The 24,630-nt window shown below is 39.7% G+C and overlaps 1 long non-coding RNA gene across 1 annotated transcript; it reads left to right on the forward strand.

Moving 5' to 3' along the window:
* The first annotated feature begins 105 nt into the window (after positions 1-105).
* Positions 106-24,092, forward strand: LOC141373140 (uncharacterized). Its single transcript, XR_012378844.1, has 4 exons — positions 106-356; positions 20,972-21,122; positions 23,194-23,336; positions 24,027-24,092. It is a non-coding gene; the product is annotated as an uncharacterized lncRNA (long non-coding RNA).
* The last annotated feature ends 538 nt before the right edge of the window (positions 24,093-24,630 follow it).

Consider the following 24,630-nt stretch of genomic DNA (forward strand, 5'->3'; position numbering starts at 1 on the left):
TCTTTACCCAAAGCCCACCACCTTAGCACTCTTACTGCATTCAAATTCAGATCTCGCATATTATTACTGACATTGTTGTTGACTTTACAGGTAGCAAACAGTCTTTTATATTGAAGTAATCCATCTTCCCTAAGTGTGTCAGGGCCAGAAGCCTAAACCGGTGTGCTAGGAATGTGAAGGTTTGGCTAACAGTGACCTTAGTGGAGAACCTATCAAAAGCTGCCTGTGGGGAGAGTCCGTTAGTAATTTCAAACTAAGGCCTGGTCATCTTTAACAGTTGTGCAAAATGGTAAACAAGGCACTGCTGGGAGCAGTTGGGGATGGTAAGAATTGATTAACAGGTTCCTGCGTGAGAGGTATGTAGCCCTCTACCTAAAACGTTAACTTTTGGTTGGGTAGCTTGTGTTCAGTACCAGAGGAGGGTTAGAGACAATAAGAATTACTGAATTCTAAGAGATGTCAGTATGACCCTACAGCGGTATGAAAAGCCTTCCTAGAAGATATAGGGGTTTGCATTAGAACTTAAAAACTGGATAGGACTAAGTAGTAAACAGGAAATCGGGCATTCCGGGGAGAAAGAATGGCATAAGCAAAGGGAAGTAGCTGGGAGATACAGTGGTCTCTTCAGAATTTATTTTGTCGGCCATTTGGTCAGAGTATTAATTTCCTTAAAGTGAGCTTTTTGGAGAGGTATGTTGGGATCGAATTTTGGAGAGTCTTGAACGTTGTACTAAGGAGTTTGGACTTCACCCTTTAAGAAGTAGAATGCTGGTGAAGTTGTATGAGCAAGGGCTGCAGTAATCTGGTAGCAATGTGGTAGGTATGTTGTGGAGGAAGCACTTTGGGATGGCAGGGTGCCTTCAGATGTTAAGAATAAAAGCCTGCATATATTCCTTATTTTCCCTCTACATTTAAAAAAATACAAACAGAAATATTATGTTCAAAAGCTCATCGCTGCTCAAAAATGTTTATACTTTGTTGCCTTCAGGAGAAAGTACTAATTTCTTAATCTTCCTCATGCTATTCATCCAATGGTTTCTACTACTATTCCAGAATGGAATTTGAAGTACTGATCAAACCAGTATTTCCATGGAACATGCTGATTCTTTTTTTATTTTTTTATTTTTATTTTTTTAATGTTATTTTATTATGTTATGTTAGTCACCATACATTACATCATTAGTTTTTGATGTAGTGTTCCATGATTCATTGTTTGCATCTTTTTTTTTAAGATTTATTTACTTATTTGAGAAAGAGATGGAGCATGGGCACCAGAGCCAGAGGGAGGGGCAGAAGGAGATGGAGAGAATCTCAAGCAGACTCCCCATTGAGCGTGGCGCCTGAGGGGGGGCTGGATCCCCCAATCTGGAGATCATGACCAGAGTGGAAATCAAGAATTGGGCATTTAACTGGCTGAGCCACCCAGGTGCCCCGGAACACTGCTGATTCTTATACCATTTTGTGAATAGTATTCCATATCCCCCTCATCTGGAATACTCCTGCTTCTTTGTTGACTTATATTCTTATCCTCCATGAGTGGTCTTTAGAACCACCTGCTTCTCCCTGAAACCTTTACATTTCTCTTTGCATTCAGTACTACTCTAGCATGTAACAACAATCTTCTTTTCCACTATGGATATCTGTACTGTAATTTGAATAATAATAATCTCATTGCATAGGGGTTCTTAATGAGTCATACTATGAATCTAACATGGTGTAGTACAGAGGAATCATCTCTGAATGTTACCAGATGTGCTGGAGAAAATTTTGCCTTTGGTAATCTCAGAAGTTGAATAAATTTTGGGTAAATCAGGACCAGTGAGAAATACAATGATATATGTTTAGGTCTTAGTACTTACCATGACCTCTCAAATACAGCAGGCAGAATTATTTTTTTAACATTTAATTTAGATTAATCCTTTGTTTGGATTCCTTTAATGGCTTCTCATTGACTATGACAAATCCTTAACATGGCCTCTGAGGCCTTTGTGATTTGGCTTCTGCTTGCCTCTCTAGCTTCATTTTGTACCACTTCTCACTATGTCCCAGATACATTGGCCTTTTTCAGTTCTATAAGTAGGTCAAACTCTGCACTCACAGGACCTTCACCTGGAACTCTCTACCCTTAACTATTAAAAAAATTGTTATAAAATATTTTAGTCCCACAAAAAGGAATAAAGAATAAAATTATGAATGTCCATGTATCCTCCAACCACTTTAACAATCTGATTTTATCCAAATAATCTAGTTTTATCACGTTATTTTGGCCATTTTTTCACATTTGGTCAATTCTTTAATTCTTCTTCTTCATACTTTCCTTCTAGGATAATTTTTCTTCTTCAAGGACACCCTGAAGAAATGTCTATAGTGGGGATATGTTACTGGCAAATGCTTTCAGTTTTTATTTGGATGAAAATATATTTTTATTTCATCTTTATTCTTGAATGTTATTTAGTAACATAAAATCCTAAGTTGCCAGTTATTTTTTCTCAGTCTTTGGAGATAACATACTGATTTCTGACTCCTATTGTTGCTATTGAGAAGTTTTCTCTAAATCTATCATTTTTTATGGGTAAGTTGTTTTTCTTTGGCATTCTATATATTTATGTTTATTTGTATTTATTTTTAGTAAAGACCTATTCATTTATTTTAGAGAGAGCAAGAGAGAGAGCATGCAAGTCGGGGCAGGCAGGGGGGTGGTGCAGAGGTCGAGAATCTCAAGCAGACTCCCTGCCAAGCATGGAGCCAGATGCTGGGCTCAATTACACGACCCTGAGATTATGACCTGTGTTGAAATCAAGAGTTGGATGCTCAACTGACTGAGCCCTCTAGGTGCCTCTGACATTTTATATATTTATTATAATATCAAAGTGTAGATATATATTTACTCTGCTTGGGATTGATTGCAATTCCTCAGTCTAAGTATTCTTATCTTACTGGCCTGGAAAATTTTTGACCATTTATAAACTCTTTGTATATTAGTTCTTCCTTGTTATTTTTTTTTTTTTTTTGGAACTCCTATTAGATAGTAAATAGGGTCTTTTCATTCTATACCTTTCTTAACTTCTCTTTCATATTTTCCATTTCTTTATCTCTCTGTGCTGCATTCTGGGAACTTTTTTCATATATCTATCCCAGCTAATCAATTCTCTCTTCAGCTGAATCTAATCTGCTATTTAACATGACTGCTGAGTTCTAAATTTTAGTGCCTATTTAGTTCAATTCTAGATATTCTTTTTGTTTTTAATTTCAAAATATCCCTGATCTTTTTGGATAGTATTGTGTTCCTTTCTCATGTTTTTTCATTCCATCTTTTATTACTTCAATATTTTAAGCACAATTATTTTGTCATATAACCCCAGAATTCCTTTACCTGATATTCTTGAGGGATATAAATATGCAATTTATTTTTACTGATTCTTATTCATGGTGATGTGTTTCTTCATGTGTTTTGTAATTTTGGATTTTAAGCTCATGTTTGAAAGTGTTTATCTGTGAGAATCTTGTGAGGCCTGTATTAAGGATACATTTCTTCACATTTCATTTTTGCTTCCTTTAGGCATCCCAAGGCACGATGAATCTAGGACCACTTTAATTTAATGTGTTGGCTTCCTAGACTACTCTGATAGCACATTTCTAATCCCATGCCTACCTGAAAGCACATATGTATTCTAGGTAACCTGGGGATATAGTTTCTCCACCCAAAGGTATACAAGATAAACAAAATTCTTTGTCTTTTAGCCTACCTGTTCATTCCCACCATCAAAGTATGAACCTACTGTGTAAATGCTTGGATTAGCAGCTGTTTTATTTTTTTGCTAATTCAATGGCTGTAGCACGATATCTTTTTGTAGCCTTAATTTACATTTCTCTAATGACTAGTGAGTAATGAGTTTTCATGTGTAGGTCATTTAGACTTTCATATTCTTTTTTTGCCTTTTGGGTTGTCTCTTAATTGATTTCTAGCAATTCTTTATTCTAGATTCCAAAGCAAATATCCTTTTCTAGGTTATGACTTGTTTTATTTTTTGTTGTTATTGTTTTGTTTTGTTTTTACTCTATGATATCTCTCTTTTTTTAAATTTTATTTTATTATGTTAATCACCATACGTTACATCATTAGTTTTTTTTTTAAGATTTTATTTATTTATTTGACAGAGACAGAGAGGGAACACAAGCAGGGGGAGTCGGAGAGGGAGAAGCAGGCTTCCCGCTGAGCAGGGAGCCCAATGCGGGGCTCGATCCCAGGACCCTGAGATTATGACCTGAGCCGAAGGCAGACGCTTAACCGACTGAGCCACCCAGGCGCCCCACATCATTAGTTTTTGATGTAGTGTTCCATGATTCATTGTTTGCGTGTATGATATCTCTTATTGTCCAAAAGTGTCTTATTTTACTATGAAATGTCCATTAAGATATGCAATTTTGAGTATTATTTAAAAATCTTTCCTCAAGCTAAACATTCATTTTATTCATTATCTTCCATAAGCTTTATTACCTTCTCTTCTATTTTAAAATTCAGCTTTGTTGTTGGTATTTGCATAGGAATGGGAGAAAATGAGATGCAAAGGAAACATGAGATCCCAGTAATTTGTTTTTTTTAAGATTTTATTTTTATTTATTTGACAGAGAGAGAGCAAGAGAGCACAAGTAGGGGGAGTAGCAGAGGGAGAGGAAGAAGCAAGCTCCCTGCTGAGCAAGGAGCCTGATGTGGGACTCGATCCCAGGACCCTGGGATCATTACCTGAGCTGAAGGCAGTCGTTTAACCGACTGAGCCATTCAAGTGCCCGAGATCCCAGTAATTTGGATGGGCAGGGTCATGAACCTTGATTTACTCTTTACATGTGTATCTCTACGAATACACCATTGGTATAGTGCCATCTCAGAACACAGATATAGAGATAGATATTCCACATTTTATTATGATTTTTATAATTATCAAGTATATTTTGACTTTGACTCTACTTTTGTTTCATTAAAACATTGGATTTAACATTTTTCTTCTAGACTATCTGAAAGTATCAGATAGTCATTAAAATAATTCATTATAAAACATTTGGGCAACCCTCGTGGGTCCCCTCCCTCTTTGGGAGCTTTGTACTATCACTTTACTATCACTCAATAAACTTTGCTTTGCTGCACCAAAAAAAAAAAAAAGTGCCTGGCCTGGCTGGCATCCATCTCTAGCTCAGGTCATGATCCCAGGGTCCTGAGATCAAGTCCTACATTGGGCTCCCTGCTCAGCGGGGAGTCTGCTTCTCCCTCTCCCTCTACTACCCCCCCGTTGGTGCTTTCTCTCTCAAATAAATAAATTCTTTAAAATAATAATAATTTATTATACAACATTCACAGAGCGTCAAACACAAATATGTGCTCAATAGAAATATAGTAGTAAATGCTTACGTGGTGTCAGAACACAAGATGTTTGCAGGGAGAATGCACCAACATAGCAATAACCAGCTTGACATAATCTCAAAATGCACTAGATGGCGCCAGGCCCATAACAAACAGTATTCGCAATTTGTTTCCTTCCTTACTTTTTGGAGGTAGTTTTCAGGTCTTCTGCTATGTTGCCACTGACTTTTCTGTTCTAAAACACTGCTAGCAGAGGCGGACAGTGAAAATGTATAAGTTGTCTTCTATACGTTGTTTGAAGGAGGCAGAATACCCAGCTGACTTTGGGTATTTTTTCCAGGAAGTGACTGGCTTTTTTCTTATAAAGTTCAGGGCAGGGGAGCAGGATTGACCTTTTTTTTTTTTTTTTTTTTTATAGATTTTATTTATTTATTTGAGAGAGAGAGAATGAGAGATAGAGAGCACGAGAGGGAAGAGGGTCAGAGGGAGAAGCAGACCCCCCGCTGAGCAGGGAGCCCGATGTGGGACTCAATCCTGGGACTCCGGAATCATGACCTGAGCCGAAGGCAGTCGCCCAACCAACTGAGCCACCCAGGCGCCCAGGAATGACCTTTAGAAATTGCTGCAGACCCCTCCTCATTTGGGATGGGGAAGCCAAGGCTCAGAACCGCCCTGACTTTCTTGGGTAGAGTTAGAGTCCTGGTGTTCTGATTTCTGGACTATGCTCCTATATTTTATTATACCAAATTCCATATCTACTTCCAGAAGACTTTACTTTGGGGAATTGTAACAGAGATGGCTTGGATGGAGAGGAAATTTTGGATTAATGGAGAGATAACAGTTGCTGCTCCAGGCCAGATTTGGGGACCTTTTGTAGGGATCAGCAAACTTCAACTTGGCTGTTAGTGGACAAGATGGGAACTGCAGAAATAACTCCAAGAAGAGCTCTGGGGTCCTAAAAGTTGGGAGAGTAACCTGCAGGGCCTGAGGAAATGTACCCCTGTAAACCTTCTTATAGGGCAGCAGGGTGTTAGTATCTGCCATTGTTTCTCCTATGCTCTATTCAGGACTCATTAATTGGGAGAATTCTCCATCTGCATTTGTCAGGGCAAGTGACTGCTTTTCTGACTGAGTTGGGTGTGGGCTAGACACTGCAGAGGTTATCTGGTAATTCTCAGACTTTGCTTAAGAATCCTTTGGAGAGATTATGGGAATGCAGAGGCCCAAGCCCTAGAGGTTCTGATTTAGGAGGTCTAGGTGAAGCTCACTGAGAGATAGACCGCTTTATATAGCTGAAATTTCTTCTGACTCCTCAGTGGTTTATGTACATTTCCCTAGTTCCTTCCATTCCAAAACCTACATTGCCTGCTATCTACATCTGTTTTTTTTCTCTCTTGGAAACATAAAGCTATAGACACTGAGGGAGTAGCAACACCCATGTTCACAGTGATTTTGTTTGTTTACATTGATGCAAATTGTTACGATTAGAAAATCTCCAAGGGACGGTCAGTCCAAGCTCAGACTCTGCGTCTACTCTGTGGTGAAGTAGATGAAGGGAACTGCATTTGCAGATAACTTTCAATAGAAAATATGACCTGTTGTTTCAGACCCTAATAGTTGCTGATTGTGTATGCTATACTGTTAGCTCTAAGGCAATCTTGCCCCTTGAACCTTTCCTCAGGAGCCCTGGCCAGAGGGGTGGGTAGGCACACTTCTGCAGCCTCTGTTCTCCACCTTTCCAAACCCTCACCTGTCCATTTCTCATGGATGGAAGGCTCTCCATCCCTCCTCTCAGATAATATACAAGAATAAAAACATTTCATACAAAGCTCTAGAAGCAGAGACACTTCTTCAGTCTCATGTTGTCTTGTTGTGGTATTTTATGTCTGCCATTTTGTGTTCTAAATGCCATCCTTACTCCCTGTACTTGAGTCAGATATATCTTTAATGTGGTTCACAACACTGGGTATGATTCTAACACATGGCATCTGTTTCGATGATGGCTTCAGAGAGGAGATGAAGAAATAAATGAGGGTGTGTTTAAGCTCACTGTGGTAAAGGAGGATTATAGAATTATGGAAGAATGGCAGTGGGGGGGTGTGTGGTGGTATAGCCTGAGTCACAATATGGTCACATTTATCACCCTTTTCTTGCCAGGAAATTTAATTCTCCTGTTTCCTCTTAGAGGTCCTCCTTTTATCTCCTCTAACCCCCTCACCTTTTATCTTTTTTTTTTTTAAGATTTTATTTATTTGTTTGACAGAGAGAGAGAGAGAGACAGTGAGACAGTGAGAAAGGGAACACAAGCAAGGGGAGTGGGAGAGGGAGAAGCAGGCTTCCCGCCGAGCAGGGAGCCTGATGCGGAGCTCTATCCCAGGACCCTGGGATCATGACCTGAGCCGAAGGCAGATGCTTAACGACTGAGCCACCCAGGTGCCTGCCCCCACCTTTTGTCTTAAGGGCAAATAAAACATCAGAATTGACAGAAGTTTTTGGAAACCAGTGGACTCATTCCTATAGGCCAGATCACTGGTCTATCTCATTTTAGTGAAAACAGTATATTAAATGTCATAATTCATCCATTGTGTTTTTACATAAAGCTGCTCTCAAATCCTCAATGCTTCCTTCAAACATTCCCCACCAGGGCTGAATCCAGAGGGTGGATTCCTACCATCACCAAGATCTCTGTAGTGTTGTTATATTAGTTTCAGGTGTACAATATGATTCAACAATTCCATACATCACCTGGTGCTCATCACAACAAGTGTATTTTTTTTTTAAGATTTTATTTATTTGATAGAGAGAGATACAGCAAGAGAGGGAACACAAGCAGGAGAGTGGGAGAGGGAGAAGTAGGCTTCCCGCTGAGCAGGGAGCCTGATGCGGGGCTCGATCCCAGGACCCTAGGATCATGACCTGAGCCGAAGGCAGATGCTTAACAACAAGTGTACTTCTTAATCCCCATCACCTATTTAACCCATCCCCCACCCATCTCCTCTCTGGTAACCATCAATTTGTTATCTATAGTTAAGAGTCTGTCTCCTGCCTTGTCTTTTTTTTCTTTTGCTCATTTGTTTTGTTTCTTAAATTCTACATATGAGTGATATCATATGGTATTTGTCTTTCTCTGGCTGACTGATTTTGCTTAGCGTTATACTCTCTAGCTCCATCCATGTTGTTGCAGATGGCAAGATTTCATTCTTTTTTTATGGCTGAATAATATTCCATTATATACATGTATACCACATCTTCTTTATGCATTCATCAGTCAATAAACACTTGGGCTGCTTCCATAATTTGGGTATTGTAAATAATGCTGCTATGAACATCAGGGTGCATGTATGCCTTTTTTTTTTTTAAGGATTTTATTTATTTCTTTGACAGAGAAAGAGAGAGAGCACAAGCAGGGGGAGTGGCAGGCAGAGGGAGAAGCAGGCTCCCTGCTGAGCAGGGAGCCTGCTGAGGGCTCCATCTCAGGACCCTGAGATCATGACCTGAACCGAAGGCAGATGCTTAACCGACTGAGCCACCTAGGTGCCCCTAGTCTTGCTTTTCTGAGGCAGATTGCATTTTCCTAAAGATGGTCCCCTTATTATCCCCTGCAAGGTGCTGTTGACACCCTTCCTGTTAGCGGTGGTAGGTGAGGAAGATGGTACAAAATGAAGCTGGAGAGGTGGACAAAGGCAGATCAGTTACAGCGTTGTAGGCTATGCTAAAACTATGAATTTTGTTAAGCAGGAGAATGATAGGATCCAACTGCTTTCTCTCTCTTTTATGTTGTGGGGAGGAGTTGGTAGCAATGGGTAGAAGAGCTTCAGTTCTTATTTTTAGCTCCAGAATAAGGAGCTATTATGCTCATAGCCTGGGGATTCTTCTACCCAGGATATTACTTACCAAGGAAATGGGCCTGTTATACCACACAGGCAGAGCAGTATAGTAGGAAGGCTTAAGTTGGCCAAAGGACTCTATGGACACTTATTTTTTTTATTATTATTATGTTATGTTAATCACCATACATTACATCATTGATTTTTGATGTAGTGTTCCATGATTCATTGTTTGCATATAACACCCAGTGCTCCTTGCAGAATGTGCCCTCTTTAACCCATCACCAGGCTAACCCATCCCCCCACCTCCCTCCCCTCTAGAACCCTCAGTTTGTTTTTCAGAGTCCATACTCTCTCATGGTTTGTTTCCCTCGCCGAATTCCCCCCCTTCATTCTTCCCCTCCTGCTATATATATATTTTTAACATATAATGTATTATTTATTTCAGAGGTACAGATCTGTGATTCAACAGTCTTACACAATTCACAGCGTTCACCATAGCACATACACTCCCCAATGTCTATCACCCAGCCACCCCATCCCACCCACCGCCACTCCAGCAACCCTCAGTTTGTTTCCTGATTAAGAATTCCTCATATCAGTGAGGTCATATGATACATGTCTTTCTCTGATTGACTTATTTCGCTCAGCATAACACCCTCCAGTTCCATCCACGTCATTGCAAATGGCAAGAATTCATTCCTTTTGATGGCTGCATAATATTATATTGTATATATATACACCACATCTTCTTTATCCATTCATCCGATGGACATCTTGGCTCTTTCCACAGTTCGGCTATTGTGGACATTGCTGCTATAAACATTGGGGTGCACGTACCCCTTTGGATCCCTACATTTGTATCTTTGGGGTAAATACCCAGTAGTGCGATTGCTGGATCATATGGTAGCTCTATTTTCAACTTTTTGAGGAACCTCCATACTGTTTTCCAGAGTGGCTGCCCCAGCTTGCATTCCCACCAACAGTCTAGGCGGGTTCCACATCCCCGCCAACATCTGTCATTTCCTGACTTGTTCATTTTAGCCATTCTGACTGGTGTGAGGTGGTATCTCATTGAGGTTTTGATTTGGATTTCCCTGATGCCGAGCGATGCTGAGCACTTTTTCCTGTGTCTGTGGCCATTTGGATGTCTTCTTGGAAAAAATGTCTGTTCATGTTTTCTGCCCATTTCTTGATTGGATCATCTGTTCTTTGGGTGTTGAGTTTAAGAAGTTCTTTATAGATTTTGGATACTAGCCCTTTATCTGATATGTCATTTGCAAATATCTTCTCCCATTCTGTCAGTTGTCTTTTGGTTTTGTTGACTGTTTCTTTTGCTGTGCAAAAGGTTTTTATCTTGATGAGGTCCCAATAGTTCATTTTTGCCCTTGCTTCCTTTGCCTTTGGTGATGTTTCTAGGAAGAAGTTGCTGTGGCTGAGGTCACAGAGGTTGCTGCCTGTGTTCTCCTTTAGGATTTTGATGGACTCCTGTCTCACATTGAGGTCTTTCAACCATTTTGAGTCTATTTTTGTGTGTGGTGGAAGGAAATGGTCCAGTTTCATTCTTCTGCATGTGGCTGTCCAATATTCCCAACACCATTTGTTGAAGAGACTGTCTTTTTTCCATTGGACATTCTTTCCTGCCTTGTCAAAGACTAGTTGACCATAGAGTTGAGGGTCCATTTCGGGGCTCTCTATTCTGTTCCATTGATCTATGTGTCTGTTTTTGTGCCAGTACCATACTGTCTTGATGATGACAGCTTTGTAATAGAGCTTGACGTCTGGAATTGTGATGCTGCCATTTTGCTTTTCTTTTTCAACACTCCTCTGGCTATTCGGGGTCTTTTCTGGTTCCATACAAATTTTAGGATTCCATTTCTTTGAAAAAAGTGGATGGTATTTTGATGGGGATTGCATTGAATGTGTAGATTGCTCTAGGTAGCATTGACATCTTCACAATATTTGCTCTTCCAATCCATAAGCATGGAACGTTTTTCCATTTCTTTGTGTCTTCCTCAATTTCTTTCATGAATAGTTTATAGTTTTCTGAGTACAGACTCTTTGCCTCTTTGGTTAGATTTAGTCCTAGGTATCTTATGGTTTTGGGTGCAATTGTAAATGGGATCGACTCCTTAATTTATCTCTCTTCTGTCTTGTTGTTGGTGTATAGGAATGCCACTGATTTCTGTGCATTGATTTTATATCCTGCCACTTTACTGAATTCCTGTATGAGTTCTAGCAGTTTTGGGGTGGAGTCTTTTGGGTTTTCCACATAAAGTATTATCATCTGCAAAGAGTGAGAGTTTGACTTCCTCTTTGCCGATTTGGATGCCTTTGATTTCTTTTTGTTGTCTGATTACTGTGGCTAGGACTTCTAACACTATGTTGAATAGCAGTGGTGATAGTGGACATCCCTGCCGTGTTCCTGACCTTAGGGAGAAAGCTCTCAGTTTTTCCCCAATGAGAATGATATTTGCTGTGGGTTTTGCATAGATGGCTTTTATGATATTGAGGTATGTACCTTCTATCCCTATACTCTGAAGAGTTTTAATCAAGAAAGGATGCTGTACTTTGTCAAATGCTTTTTCTGCATCTATTGAGAGGATCATCTGATTCTTGTTCTTTCTTTTATTAATGCATTCTATCACATTGATTCATTTGCGGTTTGAACCAACCTTGCAGAGCAGGGATAAATCTCACTTGGTCATGGTGAATAATCCTTTTAATGTACTGTTGTATCCTATTGGCTAATATTTTGGTGAGAATTTTTGCATCCATGTTCATCAAGGATATTGGTCTGTAATTCTCCTTTTTAATGGGGTCTTTGTCTGGTTTTGGGATCAAGGTAATGGTGGCCTCATAAAACGAGTTTGGAAGTTTTCCTTCCATTTCTATTTTTTGGAACAGTTTCAGAAGAATAGGTATTAATTCTTCTTTAAATGTTTGGTAGAATTCCCCTGGGAAGCCATCTGGCCCTGGGCTTTTGTTTGTTGGGAGATTTTTGATGACTGCTTCAATTTCCTTAGTGGTTATAGGTCTGTTCAGGTTTTTTATTTCTTCCTGGCTCAGTTTTGGTAGTTGATACATCTCTAGGAAAGCATCCATTTCTTCCAGATTATCTAATTTGCTGGCATAGAGTTGCTCATAATATGTTCTTATAATTGTTTGTATTTCTTTGGTGTTGGTTGTGATCTCTCCTCTTTCATTCATGATTTTGTTGATTTGGGTCATTTCTCTTTTCTTCTTGATAAGTCTGGCCAGGGGTTTATCAATCTTGTTAATTCTTTCAAAGAACCAGCTCCTAGTTTCGTTGATCTGTTCTACTGTTCTTTTGGTTTCTAGTTCATTGATTTCTGCTCTGATCTTTATGATTTCTCTTCTCCTGCTGGGTTTAGGCTTTATTTGCTGTTCTTTCTCCAGCTCCTTTAGGTGTAGGGTTAGGTTGTGTATTTGAGACCTTTCTTGTTTCTTGAGAAAGGCTTGTATTGCTATATACTTTCCTCTTAGGACTGCCTATGCTGCATGCCAAAGATTTTGAACAGTTGTGTTTTCATTTTCATTTGTTTCCATGAATTTGTTTAATTCTTCTTTAATTTCCTGGTTGACCCATTCATTCTTTAGTAGCATGCTCTTTAGCCTCCATGTACTTGAGTTCTTTCCAACTTTCCTCTTGTGATTGAATTCTAGTTTCATAGCATTGTCATCTGAAAATATGCAGGGAATGATCTCAATCTTTTGGTACCGGTTGAGACCTGATTTGTGACCTAGGATATGATCTATTTTGGAGGATGTTCCATGGGCACTAGAGAAGAATGTGTATTCCATTGCTTTGGGATGGAATGTTCTGAATATGTCTGTGAAGTCCATTTGGTCCAGTGTGTCATTTAAAGTCTTTATTTCCTTATTGATCTTTTGCTTAGATGATCTGTCCATTTCAGTGAGGGGGGTGTTAAAGTCCCCCACTATTATTGTACTGTTGTCGATGTGTTTCTTTGCTTTTGTTATTAATTGGCTTATATAATTGCCTGCTCCCATGCTAGGGGCCTAGATATTTATAACTGTTAGATTTTCTTGTTGGATAGACCCTTTAAGTAGGATATAGTGTCCTTCCTCATCTCTTATTACAGTCTTTGGTTTAAAATCTAATGTGTCTGATATAAGGATTGCCACCCCAGCTTTCTTTTGGTGTCCATTAGCATGGTAAGTGATTTTCCACCCCCTCACTTTCAATCTGGAGTGTCTTTGAGTCTGAAATGAGTCTCTTGCAGACAGCATATCAATGGGTCTTGTTTTTTTATCCAACCTGATAGCCTGTGTCTTTTGATTGGGGCATATAGCCCATTTACATTCAGGGTAACTATTGAAAGATAGGAATTTAGTGTCATTGTATTGCCTGTAAGGTGACTGTTACTGTATATTGTCTGTGTTCCTTTCAGGTCTATTTTGCTTTTAGGCTCTCTCTTTGCTTAGAGGACCCCTTTCAATATTTCTTGTAAGGCTGGTTTCATGTTCGCAAATTCCTTTAGTTTTTGTTTGTCCTGGAAGCTTTTTATCTCTCCTTCTATTTTCAGTGACAGCCTAGCTGGATATAGTATTCTTGGCTGCACATTTTTCTCGTTTAGTGCTCTGAATATATCATGCCAGTCCTTTCTGGCCTGCCAGGTCTCTGTGGATAGGTCTGTTGCCCATCTAATGTTTCTACCATTGTAGGTTACATATCTCTTCTCCCGAGCTGCTTTCAGGATTTTCTCTTTGTCTCTGAGACTTGTATGTTTTACTATTAGATGTTGGGGTATTGACCTATTTTTATTGATTTTGAGATGGATTCTCTGTGCCTCCTGGATTTTGATGCCTGTTTCCTTCCCCATATTAGGGAAGTTCTCTGCTATAATTTGCTCCAATATACCTTCTGCCTGTAGCTCTCTTTCTTCTTCTTCTGGGATCCCAATTATTCTAATGTTGTTTCATCTTATGGTATCAAGTACTTATCTCTCGAATTCTGCTCTCGTGATCCAGGAGTTGTTTATCTCTTTTTCTCAGCTTCTTTATTTTCCATCATTTGGTCTTCTATATCTATAATTCTCTCTTCTGCTTCATTTATCCTAGCAGTTAGAGCCTCCATTTTTTATTGCACCTCATTAATAGCCTTTTTGATTTCGACTTGGTTAGATTTTCGTTCTTTTATTTCTCCAGAAAGGATTTCTGTAATACCTTCCATGCTTTTTTCAAGCCCAGCTAGTATCTTTAAAATCATCATTCTGAACTCTAGTTCTGACATCTTACTAATGTCTGTATTGATTAGGTCCCTGGCAGTCGGTACTGCCTCTTGTTCTTTTTGTTGAGGTGATTTTTTCCGTCTTGTCATTTTGTCCAGAGGAGAATAGATGAATGAGAGGGACGCCTGGGTGGCTCAGTCGTTAAGCGTCTACCTTCAGCTCAGGTCATGATCCCAGGGTCCTGGGATCGAGTCCCACATCAGGCTCCTTTCTCAGTGAGGAGCCTGCTTCTCCCTCTCCCTCTACAGCTCCTCCGCTTGTGCTCTCTCTCTCTCTCTCTCTCTCTGACAAATAAATAAATAAAAATCTTTAAAAAAAAAGAATAGATGAATGAGAGATCAAAATGCTAACAGGGTAACAACATCCCCAGAAAATATACACTAAACAAATCAGAAAAGACCTGAAACCGGGGGAAAAGAAAGGGAAAGAAAGAAAAAAGAAAAAGAAAAAGATAAAACAAACAAAAACAAAACAAAAAACCCAGAATATGATCAAATATGATCAGGCTGGTGCATAGATCAGTTCCACACACTACATTTTGGGTGTATTTTGGTCCGTTAGAAGAAAGTGCCTCCCAAAATTTTAAAGAAAGAAAAAGTTATATATGTACAAAAATAAGGGTTAATACGATGAAGGGATGGACTATGAGTGTAAAGATGAAAATTATAAAAGATTTTATAAAAGGAATTGATAAGATAAGAAGTTGGTTGAAAAAAGAAAGAAGAGGGTTTAAAAAAAAAAGGGAGAGAATGTGATCAGGCAGAAGACTAGAACAAAGCCATACACTAGAGATTTAGGGTATATTTTGATCTGTTAGAAGAAACTGTATCTCAAAATGTTAAAGAGAGAACAACTTTATATATATATATATATATATATATATGCCAAAAATAAGGGTAACTACTATGAAGGGATAGAACATGACTCTAAAAATAAAAAATAAAAAATATGTTTTAAAAAAGGGATTGATAAGATGTTGGTTGAAAAAGGGAAAAAGAAAAATTCAAAAAAAAATTAACTTTGAAAGACTAAAGTATCGTGGTAAAAAAGCCATGAATTCTATGTGCAATATTCCCCTAGCGCTGGAGTTCTGCCATTCTCATTGATCGGTAAACTTGGTCTTGGCGGGCTTTTCTTGCTGATCTTCTGGGGGAGGGGCCTGTTGCCATGATTCCCAAATGTCTTTGCTGGAGGCGGAATTGCCCCACCCTTGCCGGGTCCAGGCTAAGTAATCTGCTCGGGTTTGCTCTCCGGAGATTTTGTTCCCTGCAAGCTGTGGAGGACGAGAGTGAAAATGGCGACCTCCCAATCTCCGCTCCGTAGGAGCTGAGAATTTGGGGCCCCATTCCTCAGTGCACCCCCAGAGAAAAGCAGTTAATCACTCCTGTCTCCCCGTCTCCAGCCGCACTCCGAGCTCACCTGGCCTGTGACCGAGCATTTCTATCTCTGGCACCTGACCCCGTGGAGTCTCCAAACCCAGCAGATCCCTGTGGTGCGCTCCCGTGCCACTCCTCCTGGGGGAGGAAGGGAAGTCTCCCCGGATCTGCTGCTTGTTGGGTCCCTGCTGGAGGAGCAGTGGCCCGACTGTGCCGTGGATCATGGTTTATGGCAACCCCGAGCTGAGAGCCCGCGCCTCAGCTCCGTCTCTGCAGCTGGCTTCCCTGCTCCAATACCTGGGAGCTCTGCCTCACTCAGGCACCCCCCAGTCATTCTGTGACCCTGAGCGTCCTGAGACCACACTGTCCCAGCGAGGTTCCACCCCCCACTTAGCCACTGGAACGACGTCCCTCAGTGGAGCTGACTTCTAAAAGTGCCAGTTTTGTGCTCCATGGCTCTATCACTTGCCAGAAGCAGCTGATGGAGGCCCCCTCCCCCGCTGCCTATCTTCCTGAATATCGCCTAGGATTTACTTCTCCGTACATCCTACCTTCCAGAAAGTGGTCGCTTTTCTGTTCAGAGAGTTGCTGCTATTCTTTTCTTTGATCTCCTGTTGAGTTCGTAGGTGTTCAGAATGGTTTGATCCCTATCTAGCTGAATTCCAGGCCCGGACGAAATCCAGGTCTCCTGCTCCTCTGCCATCTTGGCCCACCCCACCGCTATGGACACTTATTATCCATGTGATCTTGGAGCAAGTTATGTTACCTTTCCAAGCCTCTTTTTCCTCATCTGCAAAATGGACATGATAATAGTCCCTACAATGTAGAGCTGCTTACAGGGTTCACCAAGATAATGCATGCAGAAGGCTCCCACAGTGCCTTACACACAGAGGGATCCAGTAGGCATACGAACTAAGATGGACTCTCATTGACTCCCAACCTGCTCAGAGTTTCTGTTTTAGTTCCTCCAACTTTCAAGAATTTTGAATGAGGATTTCACTAGGGTCCTGAGAACTATTCCATGCCAGAAGGCAGATAAACTCAGTTCTGTCCTTGATTATCTTTGCGACATTAGGCAAGGGAATCTTTTTGAGATTCACTCCCTTCACCTGTAAAATGCCCAGATCATTTCTCAGACTTATGATGAGAGTTAAGTGTGAAAGGGCTTTGTAGACAGTTCACTATTAACAAGCATCAGATATTAATGCTCTTCTTAAATAACACTTGACCTTCCATGTTCCTAGAGATGTTCAGGAGTGGAAAGAATCCAGGGCTGTGACCAAGGGTGGCATTCACTTGTAAAGATGAATGTGTGTTGGATACTACAGCAGGCTTCTCATTACACTTCATTTCCTAAAATCCCACGGCCAGACTGTATTAGTATTCACATCGCATGAGTGAGACATGGCAAATGGGCTCTCCATCAATTCATAAGTTTGCCAGTTCTGCTCTTTCGATGAACCTGAAATTACCTTTCAGAGGTTGGTCCAGGTGAAGCACAAAGGGTCCTGGAGAGGTCTGGCTGCAGTGCTTTATATGTAGTCTAGACCTAACTTCTCAGAACCATGGTTTTCCTTCCTACAAAATAGAAATATAGTAGTAAACCTACGCCTCCCATTTAATTCCCACTGATGCTACAAAACTAAATGGAATTGTAAAAATTATGTAGGACTAGTCACGTATTTTTGAGGTTTTATTTTTTATGTTAATACATAAAAATGACTGGGCACCTGGGTGGCTCAGTTGGTTAAGCGACTGCCTTCAGCTCAGGTCATGATCCTGGAGTCCTGGGATCGAGTCCCGCATCGGGCTCCCTGCTCAGCAGGAAGTCTGCTTCTCCCTCTGACCCTCTTCCCTCTCGTGCTCTCTATCTCTCATTCTCTCTCTCTCTCTCAAATAAATAAATAAAATCTTTAAAAAAAAATCACTATGGAAAGTATTCGCTTCAAGTAGAAGGAACTGAAATAAATATCTTTGGGTTTCACAGACATTGACTGATCCCTCATTTATGAGAGACAGTATCACACAGTGGCTAAGAGCACAAACTGTGGAGTCAGACTGATTGGGTCTGATTCTTGGCTCTGCTACTTAAAGCTAATTATGTGTACCTGGGCAATGTACTTACTCTCTCTGCTTCAGTTTTCCCTTCTACAAAGTGGGATGATAATAGTACCTCCCTCTCAAGATTGTTGTTAGGATTAATTGAGTTAACATATATAAAAGTGCTTAGAACAGTGTCTGACAGACAATAAGCACTAAATAAAGTCCTGTAGTCAGTGCCTAGCACAGTTTTCAGCACCATGTAGGGCTTCTACAACTGTGTTGTCTCCAATATTGCTTCTTTCCTTTTCTTTTTGAAAGTAGGTTTAGGCTTACAATCAAATTGAGAGAAAGAGAAAGATACCCCATATACAACCTCCTCCCGCACATGCATAGCTTCCTCCATTATCAACATCATTCACCAGAATGGTACATTTTTTTCTTTTTAACCAAGAATGAACCTACATTGACACATTACTATCATGCAAAGTCCATAGTTAACCATAGGATTTACTCTCGATGTTATATATTCAATGGGTTTGGACAAATGGACAATGATATATATCCATCATTATATCATAGAATATTTTCACTGTCCTTAAAAATTCTCTGCACTTTGCCTATTCATCTCTTCCCCCTCCTCATTCACTAGCAACCATGGATCATTTAACTGTCTCCATAGTTTTGCCTTTTCCAGAATGTCATACGGTTGGAATCATACAGTATGTAATCTCAGATTGGCTTCTTTCACTTAGTAATATGTACTTAAGTTTCTTCTATCTCTTCATGGCTTGATAGCTCATCTCTTTCTTTTTTAGAACTCCTGGTATTCTTTTTTTTAATATACTTCTTAAAATTTAAATTCAATTAGTTAACATATAATGTATTATTAGTTTCAGAGGTAGAGGTCAGTGATTCATCAGTTTTATATAATACTCAATGCTCATTACATCACGTGCCCTCCTTAATGTCTATCACCCAGTTACCCCTTCCCCCCACACTGCTCCCCTCCAGCAACCCTCAGTTTGTTTCCTATGATTAAGAGTCTCTTACGGTTTGTCTCCTTCTCTAGTTTTGTCTTGTTTTATTTTTTCCTCTCTTCCCCTATGATCCTCTGTTTTGTTTCTTAAATTCCACATAGGAGTGAGATCATATGATAATTGTCTTTCTCTGATTGACTTATTTCATTTAGGATAATACCCTCTAGTTCCAGCCACATCACTGCAAATGGCAAGATGTCATTTTTTTTAATGACAGAATAGTATTCCATTGTATATATGTATATACTACATCTTCTTTATCCGTTCATCTGTCAATGGACATCTGGGCTCTTTCCATAGTTTGGCTATTTTGGACAACACTGTTTAAACATTGGGGTACAGGGACCCCTTCGGATCACTACATTTGTATCTTTGGGATAAACACCCAGTAGTGCAATTGCTGGGTTGTAGGGTAGCTCTATTTTTAGCTTTTTGAGGAAGCTCCATACTGTTTTCTGGAGTGGCTGCACCAGCTTGCATTCCCACCAACAGTGTAGGAGGGTTCTCCTTTCTCTGCATCCTCACCAACATCTGTTTCCTGACTTGTTTTAATTTTAGCCATTCTGACTGGTGTAAGGTGGTATCTCATTGTGGTTTTGATTTGTATTTCCCTGATCCTGGGTGATGTTGAGCATTTTTTCATGTGTTTGTTGGCCATTTGGATGTCTTCTTTGGAGAAATGTCTGTCCATGTCTTCTGCCCATTTCTTGATTGGATTATTTGTTCTTTGAGTGTTGAGTTTGGTAAGTTCTTTATAGATTTTGGATACTAGCCCTTTATCTGATATGTCATTTGCAAATATCTTCTCCCATTCTGTTGGTTGTCTTTTGGTTTTGTTGACTGTTTGCTTTGCTGTGCAAAAGCTTTTTATCTTGATGAAGTCCCCATAGTTCATTTTTGCCTTTGTTTCCCTTGCCTTTGGCGACATGTCTACATGCTGTGGCTGAGGTTGATAGCTCATTTTTTATTACCACTGAATAATATTCAATTGTCTGAAGGTACCACAGTTTATTTATCCATTCATCTACTGAAGGACATCTTGGTTATTTCCAAATTTTGGCAATTATGAATAAAGTTGCTATAAATAGACATATGCAGGTTTTTGTGTGGACGTAAGTTTTTACCTTCTTTGGGTAAATACCAAAGAGCATGATTGCTGAATCATATAGTAAGGGTATGTTTAATTTTTGAGAAACTGCCAAACTGTCTTCCAAAGTGGCTGTAACATTTTGCATTCCCACCAGCAATGAATTAGAGTTCCTGTTGCTCAAATCCTCACTAGGATTTGGTGTTGTCAGTGTTTTGGAATTTAGCAATTCTAATAGGTACATAGTGGTTATCTTATTGTTGTTTTAATTTGCATTTCCCTAATGACATGTTATATGGAGCATCTTTTCATATGTTTATTTGCCATCTGTGTATCTTCTTTGGTGAGGTGTCTGTTAAGGTCTTTTTTTAAAATTTAATTTAATTTAATTATGTTATGTTAGTCACCATACAATACATCATTAGTTTTTGATGTAGTGATAAGGAGGGCATGTACTGCACGGAGCACTGGGTGTTATACAAAAACAATGAATCAAAGTCTTTTTTAAAAAGATTTTATTTATTTGTCAGAGAAAGGGAGAGAGAGAGAGAGAAAGAGAGAGCGAGAAAGACAGCACAAGCAGGGAGAGTGGCAGGCAGGCAGAGGGAGAAGCAGGGTCCCTGCTGAGCAAGGAGCCCGATGTGGGACTTGATCCCAGGACCATGGGCTCATGACCTGAGCTGAAGGCAGATGCTTAACTGACAGAGCCACCCAGGCGTCCTTCTGTCAAGGTCTTTGGCCCATTTTTTAAATTACATTGCTTTCTTATTGTTGAGTTTTAAGAGTTCTTTGTTTACTTGGGTAAGAGTCCTTGATCCGATGAGTCCCTGTTGTTCCTTTATGCTTGTCCTCCTTGTCCCACTGAGCTGACTTGACTCAGACATATCCCCTGTAGTAAGGAGTCAGACTCCTTTTTGATGTTTGCTGACAGCTTTTAAGCATCACTTATCTCTCTTCTTTCTGTCCCAGATTTGAAAAAGATAATAAGAAAGCCTGGATAGTCTCTCTTTTGGAATCCTCAACCCATCCCCACCCGTACCACAGTACAAGCCCAAGACACTTTCCTTTCTCTGCTCTCACAGCCATTGTGGACCTGCTTGGGAACAGAAAGTCTCATTATGTGAGTAATAAACCTTTCCATACCCTCTTCGTGTGTGTAATTTGATATCACCAAATTTTGGGTGGGGTCCATTCTGTTTAATCAGAGTGGCTGCAACACACTCTCTCTAATAATGCACTATGTGAAATAGTCAATTACTGCTTATGAAAGATCTAACTGAATAATATATAAATAGAATGGCTGCTACTTTCTGGAGAATCAGATGAATCAAAAGGGCAAGATCGGGGCACCTGGGTGGCTCAGTCAGTTGATTTCAGCTCTTGATTTCAGCTTAGGTTCTGATCTCAGGGTTGTGAGAGTGAGCTCTGCATTAGGCTTGCACTCAGCTCAGAGTCTTGTCTCTCTCCCTCTGCTCCTCCCCCTGCTTGTGCTCTATTTCTCTCTCTCAAATAAATAAATCTTAGAAAAAAAAAAAAGGCTAGACAGTACAAATTTGCCCTGTTGTCTCAAAGCTGTCGCTTTTAGGTGGTGAAAACAGGACACATATTGAGGACCTAACCATTCTGGAGATAGTCTGAGTATTTGGTTTTAGTATCTGAAGATTGGAGCAGCTTTCTGGACTTGCCCCCATGGAAGCTGTTTGAACATTTGGTGGTTAGAGGAGGTCCTTTCTCCTGAGAAAACCCTACATTCTGTCCTTATTTGACCCCAACTGCTAAGGAGGGCAAGGTTGCTGGTTCTGAGCGTAAGTCCTTGTTTTCAAGAATTTAAGAGGCTAGATTCTCAGACCCCCTATAGAAAATGTTTAATAACACTAGAAACACATTATCACACACTTGATGAGATATGGTTTAAATAAATATTAATATCTCTTTCCTTTTGAGATGAAGAGAGATTATCATCATTGCTCCCTTACATTTGAAAGAATTGCAGTATAGAATGGTTAAATGAGTTGTCCATGAATATGTTTGGATGGAGGGTCTGACCCTAGACCTGTGCTTTCTCTGCCAGGTCACACCACCTAATGCACAGGGTGACCATGTATCCCAGTTAGCTGAGGACATCCTGGTTTATGCCTCTTATCTTAGCACAATTATTAATAGTGCCTCATTTTATTTTCATAAGTGTCCCAGTTTGAGTGATAAATTTTATGGTTACCCTCCTAATACAGAAGATCGTAGGATATTTTTAGGTGACTAAGTCTGTAGTGATTTGCATTAGTGCTTATTATTGTTCTTATTAGATTCAGATCATGTTAATTTGGGGAAACTTGTACTTTGCAAAGATCATTAGAGGATTTCAGGGTCCAGAAAGGCCTCCCTGGCCTTCTTCCCCTTGCTTCAGGGTTGAACTTTATGTTTAATGTAACTCTTGTCAAGGTTGCTGAAGGACTTTTTTTTAACAGATCTAAACCAACACTGTCTTTTTAGCAGCTTCTTGAGAAAGCAGCATTGGAAAAATCCTACCTCTAGTTGTGTGTGTGTGTATGTGCATGCTCACATGAGTGAGCATGCCAGCTTGGAAACATTTTCCTTCAGAAAAGTCATCTCTAAGCTAATGGAAAGTTGTAATGATCATCATGAGAATGACATTGATAATAGTAGCTACCAATTCTTGAGTGCTTACTATGTATAATGAACAACACTTATCACTTAATGTGTATTAACTCTTCCAATTTTACGACAATATTTGGTAAGATAAATTTTACAGAGGAGAAAACCAAAGTACAGAGAGAGAAAGTTATTTGTACAAGCCTTTACAGCTAAATCAATTCAGGTAAGGAAACAGTCCTGGCAGCTGACAGCTAGGCCACAATGTTCCCAACTAAGCATGAACAATTTTCACAGACTCTAAGCAAGACTCAGATACATCCACTCTGTGGCTAGGGTGGAACAGGATGGAAATACAACTACTTGGTTCATGTCTGATCCTAGAAAGAGACAAGGATGCTCTGCAACTAGAAAGAACTAAATATTCCTTTCTTCCAGCTAATGTGAGTTTCTTTATTCATGATGGCTTTAGCCCTCTTTAATTCTCCCATCTCCTAGATAAAAATTACCAAGATACCCAAACACCAGTTTGCCCTTGCTTCTTGATGGCACCCAATCAAAACTGACTCTTGCTCCCCCAGATCTTCCTCAGAATCTCCCAGGATGAACCAGATCCTAAAATGATACCCTCCAAGTACTACTCCACTGGGAGCCCCATGATTTTCTTGGTGTGCTCTTTCCTTTGAAGCAGCAAGTTGACTCAACCTTGCTTGTTTGCCTGAAGGTGTGTTCCTGATGCTCTTTGGTTGGTAGGCTTTGATGATGCCCAAGTAGGTTGACTCCAGGGCCTATATCTATTAGCTCTATTACAAACTGCCTTCCTTCTTCCATTTCACTTGGAAGAGAAAGTAGATTTTTAACAGAGTGGGAAAAATACCAAACATTCATAGCAACTTAGAATTTTTCCACTTTCTTTACATGTTCAATGGAAACTTTCATAAAACTATAAATGAAAGGATATATTATGAATACTTTCTCTGAAGGGAAAAAAAGGGGTCTTACCTGGAAGTAAAATTTTGGAGTTTATATCCTTCTAAGGGAGACTACTTTTTACATAAAGTTTGAGAATGAGGAAGAGAGAGATTATTTCTCTGTGTGCTCAACTTACAAACTATAATGGCCATTAATGACTACTTATTACTCTATCAATCAATTAACACACCCCAGCCTGGGCTCAGTCAGTTCCTTTTCTGATTTGTTCACTATTTGATGAGTTTTGAGAGCCTGTTATTTGTCTAAAAGTAGAATAAGCTCTATGAGGAATATAAAAGAACTAGAGGACAGTACATCTGACACTAATGTAACAATGTATGTTAATTACCTCTCCCCTTACCCCCCCCCCCCCAAAAGAACTTGAAGACACTATCCCTACTGGTTGAGCAGTTGGATCAACCTGTTTTCTGTTCTCTTGAAGGAAAGCATGTGCAGACTGCCACCCCTGGGATAGCCTACAGGAGGATTTTCTCAAAGGCCAAGAATTTGAGTGAATGCAGAAATTAGGGCATTACCTCTATTTGCTACTTTCTACAAATTTGCAAAGTTAACTTTTACTCCATTCTGAGTGCTTTCAAGTTAATGTATTATTACTACCTTTTATTTATGGTTATATAAGCATGGATAAAAGTAAGGAAGACTGCATACCATTTTGGTAATATAGGCTACCTGGAGTGGGGGGAAGGGAGAAGTAAGCAAAAAAGAAAAAAGATTGCATACAATATACAAAATATGCAAAAATAGACTCAAATGGATTAAAGACCTAAATGTGAGACCTGAAACCATAAAAATCCTAGAAGAAAACACAGACAGTAATTTCTCTGACATCAACCATAGCAACATTTTTTAGGATATGTCTCCTAAGGGAAGGGGAATGAAAGCAAAAATAAACTTTTACACAGCAAAGGAAACCATCAAAAACAAAAAGACAACCTACTGAATGGGAGAAGATATTTGCAATGACATAGCTGATAAGGGGTTAGTATCTAAAATACATAAAGAACTATACAATTCAACACCAAAAA

This window comes from Callorhinus ursinus, unplaced genomic scaffold (genome assembly GCF_003265705.2).
Source record: "Callorhinus ursinus isolate GAN/ISIS: 27379988/994484 unplaced genomic scaffold, GSC_fseal_2.0 scaffold7, whole genome shotgun sequence".
NCBI lineage: Eukaryota > Metazoa > Chordata > Mammalia > Carnivora > Otariidae > Callorhinus > Callorhinus ursinus.